Below are 8,793 nucleotides of genomic sequence, written 5' to 3'. Positions count from 1 at the left end.
TTGATCCCGGGTCCCCAGTATCACCCCGGGCTGCAGGCGGCGCTTCGCCACCGGGTCTGCCCCATGTCCACCAATGTTATGGAAAAATAGGGATTAGGAGTCCAGAGAGAAAGCCACCTGCCTTTGTCTCAGCCTTTGCAGAGGGGACATTGGTACCATGTCCCAGAGTAAAGCTGATTATGAGGGACAGTCAGAGCCGCCCGCAGTAGCTGCTAGTGGCTTTCTCATTCCCGTGAAGCCCAGATATACCTCCAGAATTTTGTTTCCATGAGATTCTTTTGAATTCTTTTGATAAATCCACACTCTACTAGAGCTTGTATACAACTCTAGCTTCACAAATTCAGGTGTGCATGAATGACCATATTTCTATATTTTTCCCAAACTCAACTAGCTTTTCCTTTTGACCTCCCAATTTGTGGTGGATGCAAAATTGTACCTCAGTCAATTGAGATTTTTGTTCCTGCATCTCCCTCCCCAAGTTGTACTGAAGTCTTGTGGGACTTATGCCAAGGCATCAGGGAGAGCTGAAGGAAGAGGTGTGGGGGTTATCTGCAGTTCAGTGCCCTTGTGGGTGTGACTTCTGAGACATTCATCACCCCGTGTGGTCTTTGGATGTGAGTCCATAGAGGCTCCATAGAAAGAGTCTCACTCCCACATGAATGGTTCTGTCAGAAATTTCTGTTTCTCCCCAGCCATTCTGAATGTTCTCAGCCAGTCTGGTGTAGAACTCATTGTAAGGCTGAGTAAGGCCTTGGCTGCCAAGACTCACCACAGACATTTTCTCTCCTGGTGTTTGTTTTACTATCTTCCTGAGGCTCATAAATCTACATATAGGGATTGTACTACTTCCATGGGGCCCTGTCTTTCTTTAGATCCATCAACGTCACCATTCTGACTGCTTCTCTCTGATTATCCTGCTCTCCCAGGGGAGGAAACTCTATTCCTCTCAGCCTGCTGGGTGTTGAGAAGAAACACTGCATAGATCAAGATGGAGGCTAGTCACTCAGCAGAATAGGATATAAAAGTATGAGTTTGATTATTGAAAAATAAAGTTATCATTCTTGCAAATCTGAGATGTAGACTGGAATTTGTATTTGCCATATTAAGGAGCCTATGCAGGAGGCCTAATAACTCTCATGGAACCTACTCCCAGATTAGTTTACAGGTGACTAATTTGCACCAATTTCTTTGAGGCAATGACTGTGACCCCAGCAGTGTTGATATTCGGAAATGAGGCAGACTCTGAGAAGTCACTGCTAACTTCAGGAACACCAGTCTTTAAAAGAACATCCCAGGATGCTTGAAATCTCCTGGGAAGTCAACAGAAAGAAAGGGCAAATACAACCTTGTTAGTTTGCTGCAGAGATTAAATTCTCCGAGTTCTAGAAAGCTGCCCAAGGAAAGTAAGGACCTCTGTCAAGGATTCTGAATTTCTCAAAGAGCAGAACTGCATAAGGGGGACAGAGAGATTCCAGCCAAACCAAAGACCTCCAGCAACCAAGAGGTCCCTTCCTACCTTGCAAAACCCACAAAACTAATGCCACACTCACATACCATAGTAGCCTGGGGTGCACTCAGAGTCTCCCTTCCAGGCCAGAGGACAGCTCTGCCGAGCCCAAGGTGACTGTTTCAGGATAGCTGTTCTGAGTAGAAGGGACATTCCTCCAAGTGGGAAAGGGCAAATGTTTTTTGCTCTTCCTTGGTTTAGGAAGATAAACACTTTATGGGAGATTCTACATCAGAAGTGAACCCACAGTTCATAATGTGGAAGCTGAGGCATGTTTGCCGGTAGTTGGCAGGGGAGGCTTGGAAACCTTGAGACTGGAATTGGGCCAGTCTGACTATCAGGACCTATGCTCATTCAGCCCTTTTTAGCCCAGGAGGTCAAAGAATCCCCAGCCCAAGTTTAAATAGTAACTGTAAGGAGGGGAGAAGAAGGATAACACATCTGAGCAGCAATTTGATAACATGTGAAGGCAGCTTTTCATGTAGGTTCTATAACCTCTGCTGGTGAGTAGTGAGAGGTTCAAATCCCAGCTCCAGCGCTCAGCAAGGCAAGCTATTTAACCTATATGCCTCTGTTTTATCATTTGAAAAATATGAACATGGTGTAGTATCTACTTCCATATGGATATTTCTAGGTTAAATGAGACCATCTACATAATGTGCTTTGTATATGATGGGAGGCAGCATTTTGGATTGCTAACTATTCCTACCTTTAAGCAAAGTGAGCTATCCTCTCCTTGAACGATTCAGTTCAAAGACATACAGAGACCAAGGGAAAAAAAGAAATAGATGGGTATGGAGGGATGCAGGGATTTGTTTCATTAAAAAAATAATACTCCCCCATATTAGTTTGCTTGCAAGGAACAGAACCCCACTAAAGGGATTTTAACTAAAACAGAAGGCCATAGATGATGAACATGAGGTGAGCAGAGGCCCTTTTTAGTTATTGAGGTAGACTCTGAAGCATGGGTCAGTGGAGATGGCATAAGAACCCAAGAGGAAGGGGCACCCAAAGGCCTTGAAACTGTTTTTATAGAGAGTGAGGACAGAAGTCAGCTGGCCACGGGTTAATAAAGAAATGAGAGATGTCCTGGAAGCAGTCAGTATAAAGAATTTAGCTTCAGAAATCTCCATGTTTTACCTGGCTGGCATTGTTTGTTTGACTGTCAGTAACAAATAGCTTAACATCGAAGGGATGTAAAAAATTTTTGAAGTCACGCGACTGGATGCAATTATGAGGGTCCAGCCACAGTCTGCATTTTGAAACCTATATTAAAAAGAACAAGAAGGTTGGGTTAGCTGGTCTCTGAGGTCCCTGCCAGCTCTGACATTCCATGTTGCCTTGAACAAATGGACTTTACAGAGGCCTTTCAGAACACACAAAGCTGACTCTTGTCTGTAGCCACAATGGAATTCTTGTAACCTTCCCACAAGTGGTAAATCCTCTGCTTCCAGCTACACCATTTTCTGCTTAGCTTCATTCAGAATCAAGGCTCCATCAGGCCACAGGCTTTGATGTAAAGTTACCCACCAAGTGACAATGGGTCCACACAGCCAGCTCTAAGTGGGAAGCTCTCCCCACAAACCCACCCACAGGGCCTGTGTAGAGTCAGGCCCCATGTGGAAGCCCTGTGCTGAGTCCCAAAGCTCCAGGGTAGTTTATGGCCACTTTATATGTCCACAGGAGGCCTGTGGACTTCTCAGCAACTGGAAAATCAGAGAGTGCCACCCCCCTCCACTGAACAGCCCCAGGGACCCAGACACAATACCAATAGGCACCAGGCCTCATTAGGGAAGACACATTTCTGCCGAACTTGCATTTCTAATGCAAAGCTGTGTTCTGGTAACCCTAGTTAAAGAAACATAAGAAACCACGAGTAACCATTTTGGCTATCTTAGAAGAAGAAAATTGATTTTTAAATTGTTGAACTCTGCTTTCCAAAGGCTATTTACTGCTACATTTGGCCTCCCCCTTATGCAAGCTATACATGTGATTCAATCCTACCTCCACCCACAACTGGTGAGCCTTGAAAGATAAACTTGCCCTAAGGAGAACCCTCGGCCACCTGGCTCCTCCACTCCAGATCCAGAGCACTATTTTCAAGGCAGCAATGAAGAGTGATACCTAAACTTTTGCACAGCCCCTTCTCCTCCCACCTGCCTGTGATCCTCTGTCTCTGGTGCCACCTGCAGGAAGTAGAAATGGCCAAGTATTTTATATCTTTCTCTGGTATTAGTTCATAAGTACTGGTGACAGTGACTGGAGGACACCACATAGGAATAGTTTGAGAAAGATGCCAAGGGGGTGGGAGGAGGTTCTAGTTGCATAGGGGATTGAAGAAGCAAAGAATGTTTATTACAAATGGTCAACTGTGCTAAAGACATCAAAAAATTAAAAAATTCAAGTAAGATAAAGATGAAAACCATTCAGTGGTTTTGGCCACTTGGATAAAGCTAATTTTGATGAGCGTAGTTCTAATAACTCAGTGGGAGACAGAAATTATAGTGCCCTGAGTGGATGGGACACAAAGAAGGGACATCATATATGGATCACGCTCTAAGTGTTCCGACCGAAGAGTAGGAATGAGGGGAACATAATATCAGGAAAGGCCTTTTTAGAACTTGAGCTTGCTCTTAGGTGGGGAGAAATAAAAAAGAAGAGATGGAAGATCCCAGGAGAGAGGACGCTAGAGGTGAGCCCTGGAAGAGGCAGGAGGAAATGGGATCCAGACACAAGTACAGATTGGTCCTGAACAAAAAGAGAGGAAGGGAAGATGAATTTAGGCATATTGCAAGTGTCTAGGTCAGAGCAGCCTCAATCTTTTTGGTAGCCTCAATTTTTTCTATGAGATGGGATGAAAGGTGTTTGCTAAGTATGGGCTGGAAGGGCTTAGAATTATCCTTGGTTTGATCCTCATTCCCTTTCCTTTCAATGCAGGCAGGCTGGGGCTAAGGACCCAGAGAGGGCTCCCACAGGACCAGCTAAGAAGCTCCCTGGGTTCATGCGGGATAGAAATCAAACTCGAGCCAGAAAAAGTGAAAACAGAGTATACTGCATCACTTGAGTGACAGAGAATAGCAGATGGAGTACCTGGGAGACTGAGAAAGGAGAGCAGAATGAGTCTCTTCGTCACTTGGGGCTAGAGGTTTATACTGGAAGGGGGTCCAGGGTACATGTTCCTTCAGGAATCGAGGGTCGGGTCTGATCAGAGATAGGTGAACTCTGATCAGAGTGACAGGTGAACAATAGGTGTTATTTTATAAATCTTCGAAGGTGGGGATCACTGATGCCAATGTTAACTGGAGTTTATTTGAAGCTAATGTCCTGAGATATATTTGGGACTTAACTCTTCTTGGATGTTATCAGATGTTTGGGGTTTAGGAGAAACTCAGAGAATGATTAACTTTCTTGCTTCCTTCCTTGAGTGGAAACATAGTGGTTTTTGCCTAGATTCAAGGTAAAATATAGAAAATGAGTAAACAGGGCCCAACAGGAAAACAGCAAAGGTGGAGCCTTTCTACAATGGATGCCCTTCGACTTTCCTATATCACTTTGGTAATATAAAATTGCTTGTCTGTACATTGATGTTACTCCTGGTATGTCCAAGACAGTCCTGGTATATGTCTATTTTCAAGGTTTAATTATTTATAGTAACCATTCTATCAATATAGCGTCCCAGTTGGATCAGTAAACTATATGGTGCCTATATATTTAAGAGAGAGAGAGTGAAAGACTGATCTTTCATCAGCCTGTATTCTTTTCTCCTTAGTGCAAGCTCCTGCATCAGATACAGAGGAGGTGAAGTATAATATTGACCCAATGTTGGCACTTTCCTAGGTAGAAAAGTTGAAGTAGAAGGCTAGGTGTTCATTAGATCTTAAAGTTCTAACAAGTGAGTAGCATGAGGACAATGACATCCATCAATGCTGCTTCTGTGACCTACATACAAGTAAGGAGACCAGAAAAGTTTATGATTTTAGGGATTTACAAAGGCCTGCAGGGCCCATATAACCTGTGTTCACCTCCAACCTTCCACCCTTCCCTCTTGTTTACTCCTCTATGGAAAAGAAGATGGCCTTAGAATTTACATGAAGATTTCACTGCTGAAAGGAGGAAGGAGGGAAGTGCCTAGAAGTTCAGCAAATACAGCAGCCCAGATCCTTAACACATCAAAGTTAAAACTTTGTTTTACAACTAAGACGGACCCCAACTACCACTACCTGAGAGTGGCCCTTATGCCAAAGGAGGGATGTGGGATTTCTGTGAAACACGGACAGAGGTAGAGGGACCTTGAGATTGGCAAGGGAGGGGAAATCTAGGGATCGCCAGAGGATGGGAAATATGGTAGCCCTAAATTAGCAAACATCAAAAGGCCACATGGAAGGAGTGGCAATTGTGGGCTTTTTAAAGAGATTACAATGCTTCCTAGTCAAACTCCAGCAACCTATCATTTTACTAAGCTGTTTCTTTTCCCTAAGTAGCAGTTTGTGAAACCTGAAGCTCTAAAGAACAAGACACCAGATACGTCTGGAGTGGAGTGATAAGGAAAAGTCAACTCTGCACTAGACAATTACCCTAAGTACATCTCCTCCTCAGGGGCTAGACACTCCACGTTTCCTCTGCTTGTGATACTCCTGTGTCTTCATGGCTAGTCCCTCACTGCCTGCAGGTCTCTGCTGAAACATCCTTTAATTGGTCACCTTTGGAAAATAACTCCTCATCCCACGTAACCTGCTTTATTTTTCTCCATAACACCTATCTCTGCACCTGATATACATGTGTCTTTGTTTATTGTCTGTCTTCCCACGCTATAATGTGAACTCCATGCGGCAGGGACTTGGTTTGGGCATTGCAACAACTCCAGTGTCTATAACCATTCTTGGGCCATAATGAGTTTTTAATGACTATGTGTTGAATGAGTGAATAAATAAATGAATGAGTAGGTTACTAAGAGTATTAACACAATGTCTGTCTTCACAGAATTTTGATAAGTCCTCATGATCAAATTGGGGAGATATTCTAAGAGAGTAACTAAATCTTGTTATGAGTAGAGGAGTTGCCTCTTTCCCACATGGGAAAATCCTTGTTGGGCAGGAAAGCTATGCTCAGTTTCTGAGATCAAGGCTGTAAAAAAAGGATATTAATATTTAAAAACAAAAACCAGAACCCTGTGGAGCAGGCATCATTGTTGCAGATTAATGCTAAGATGTGGAACAGTATTTGCTCAAAATCATCCAGCCGATGAGTCTTGATCCTTGACCCTAGGATTTGGTCTTCTGACTCCAAATTCCATCCTGTTTCTATAGCTGAACACGCCTCCCTTCCTATAACAGTAAAAGGAAACTCTTTGGCCAACTCTTTCCTGGCCTTCTCATCCCTGCTCCCCAACATCTATTTGCATTATGCTCACCAGTGATTACACAACAGCATGTCTCTGTTCTCATAATATCCTACCTCTGGGGGCATTCAAGTTGATGATTCCCTCCTTGAATCATTGACCTTTCTTGGCTTCTGTACAGCACAGGTTCCTGGTTGGGCTGCTGCTTCCGTAGATACATCTTCATGGCTTCCTTTGCTGGTTCCTTGGTCTGAGAGAGGAGGAATATAAGCCCCAGAGGTCAGCCCTGCCTCCCCTTTTCTTCTCCCTCTGCAAACTCTTTTCCATCCTGGTTTGAAGCATTACATGGAAATAACTCCCAAATTCCTATCTCTAGTTCTGAAACTCCCCCTGGGTTTCAGCCTTATTCTTGTTGCCTAAAGCCTTGTTGTGAGCTGAATGCTTGTGCCCACCCCTGGCCCCATTCCTGTGTTGAAATCCTACTCCCCAGTGTGATGGTATTAGGAGGAGGGGACTTGAGGAGTTGCTTAGGACATGAAGGTAGAGCCCTCGTGATAGGATTAGTGCACTTATGAAGGAAACCTGAAAGCTTGTCCTCCTATCTCTGCTCTCAGCCATGTGTGGATAGAAGAGGGCTGTCTGCAAACCAGAAAGCAAGTCCTGATCAGGCTCCAGATCTACTGGCACCTTGATCTTAGGCTTTCCCAGCCTCCAGAAATGTGAGAAATACTTGTGTATCTTGTAAGACACCCAGTCAATTGTATTTTGCAATAGCAGCCTGGGGCTGCATAAGGAAAGTTTACTTGCCTCCTCTCTCAGAGATCAAATAGGCATCTCAAAATTAATATGATGAATATAGGAGCCTTCACTTGTGCCCCCAAACCTGGTCCTCCCTCATCTCTGTAACTAAAGCCACATGCACCCAGTGGTTCAAGACCAACCTTAGGAATCAGCCTTCATCATTAGTCTCTGTTCCTCATATCCCAGATTCTCTCCTTCTAACATGACCCAGGACACCTGGGTGGCTCAGTGGTTGAGCGTCTGCCTTTGGCTCAGAGCATGATCTTGGGGTCCTGGGATTGAGTCCCACATCAGGCGCCCTGCTGGAGCTGCTCCTCTCTCTGCCTATATCTCTACCTCTCTCTCTCTGCATCTTTTATGAATAAATAAATAGTCTTAAAAAAATAAATAAACCTGACCTGAATCAGCCTGCTTCACTGCATAGCTACTGCTCCCCAACGCTTGTCACCATCATCTCTGTGGGCTATCCCGAGGATCTGAAACAGTGGCTGACACATAGCAGGTACTCAATACCTATTTGATGAAGGGATGAATTTGAAGTCTTTTCTTCAATTTGGAGTTGCCAGTTTATTGATTTCATGGGAGAGTACTTGAGAGCCAGGAATTCCTTCTGCAGCAGAACTCAGAGACCCCAGGAAAAATTTAGACATTAGTGAGGTATGCCTCCTCTTACCCCAAAATGCCAGCCCTGCCCCTGCTCCCATGGGACCTTTCTGTTCCTCTGCTGTCTTCATGACTTCTCATAATGAAAACCTATGCTGAAGATAGGAGCTGAGATTTCCCATTGGGAAATAGAGATCAGCCTTGGCCACTTCAAGGACTGTTCTCTCAGAGCGTTGGTGAGCAAGACCTTAAAATGATGGAGGAAAGTTAAACAGATAGGAGTCAGTGGAAAATTTTCTTCTATTTCCTCTAAGAGCTCCAGAGACTCAGGGAAGTAGGAGGTGCTTCCTTTAGCCCAAATTAGATTCCCGGTGAGCCCAAAAATACCAGCAGCACCGAAGACCCTTGTGGCCACATGGGTGCCAGAACAGTTGCTGAAACTGAGAGGAGGTAATCCAAGTGACACCTTCATGATGTATCTGGATTTCTCTGCCTTCCTCTAGCTTCTAGCCCTACCATCTCTCCTTCCTATTAGGAATTGGGC

This window comes from Canis lupus, chromosome 4, assembly GCF_003254725.2.
Source record: "Canis lupus dingo isolate Sandy chromosome 4, ASM325472v2, whole genome shotgun sequence".
Classification (NCBI taxonomy): Eukaryota; Metazoa; Chordata; class Mammalia; order Carnivora; family Canidae; genus Canis; species Canis lupus.
This window is presented reverse-complemented; position numbering follows the sequence as displayed.